This window comes from Nicotiana sylvestris, chromosome 10 (genome assembly GCF_000393655.2).
Source record: "Nicotiana sylvestris chromosome 10, ASM39365v2, whole genome shotgun sequence".
Lineage (NCBI taxonomy): Eukaryota > Viridiplantae > Streptophyta > Magnoliopsida > Solanales > Solanaceae > Nicotiana > Nicotiana sylvestris.
Window position 1 is genome coordinate 107,975,939 of NC_091066.1, and position 1,256 is coordinate 107,977,194.

Sequence of the window (1,256 nt, forward strand, 5' to 3'; positions counted from 1 at the left end):
CGAGCACACCACCGCTTACACGTGCGTAGAAAAAGGTGGCAAACTTCAAGATGATGAGTCTGAGCCCGTCTCGTTGAAAAAAGTTCGGGGAAACACTCTCAAAAGAAACCATGATGTGCAGCCGCAGCCTAGCGCCTGATCTCACAAACTCGCTTACCATACTAGCAGATTCCTCCAAAGAAGCACACACCGATGCCATCGAAGTAGTAACGGGAGAGCCCGACACATCTGAGGCCGAACAAAGAAATAATGAAACACCACAGGAAGTCACGCCTCATTCCCTGATAGAACAAATAAAATCGCCCCCAATTTCAGACGACTGGGCAACACAGGCCTTCTATCTAAGCTTAAACGAACCATGCCCCACGACTCTAGGACATTTCAAATGAAGCATGATTAGATACCCAACCGAGATCTGGTCTGATGCCCATACCCAGCACCATCCATGAATTAGGGCCATGGACGACCATCCGGAAACCTCTACGGGCTCGGAGTACCCAAGCAGCCTCCCGTCAAAGAGATTAATGCCAAATAGGTGGAGGTACAACCCGTGTGCTACGAATAGGAGGAACGCCACAAGATGCAACCTACCTCGCAACAATCGAGAAACAGCTCAAGGGCAACCTCCTCGAGGAATCTTCGGTAGAACCAGATTCGACGAGGCACGGCTGGAAGGGGGTACCCCGCCCAACAGAATATTATTTCAGCATTTCTATACCAAACATCGTGATCAACATAAGCGAAACCATGGATGCTAAACGACTTACACCTATTCGTCTAAGTCCCCTTCAAAAGAACCACGACCCAGCGCGGGAATCGCAGAGCGCGCGCGGCCACGGGGTCAAAAATGGCCATCAGCTCAGGAGAATAACGGTTGTGCTACTCAATAAAAATTGCCACCGAGTAATGCCAAGCGATCATGCCCGGATCCAGACCCAAGTAAGGAAGGCAACCAGGAAGAACGAAGCAAACAAGCCGCAGAATATTACCACGACAGTGGAGGAGCGGAGACACCCTCCGAGGACTCACAGAATGGAAAGTACAAATGTTCGTCGCCAGGGAAGAATGGGTCCAGGGATATATTCCAGAGGACACCCTTCCATCCAGAGAAAAGGACACCGACACTTTGCCTCAGCCTCACATTGACACATTGGTAACCTTTTCCCTCATTTGATCTATTCCAAATAAAACATGTGTTCATGAATATAGGTGGTTCAATCGAGCATACCGGCGATGTCGGACCAAGGTCAATGGGG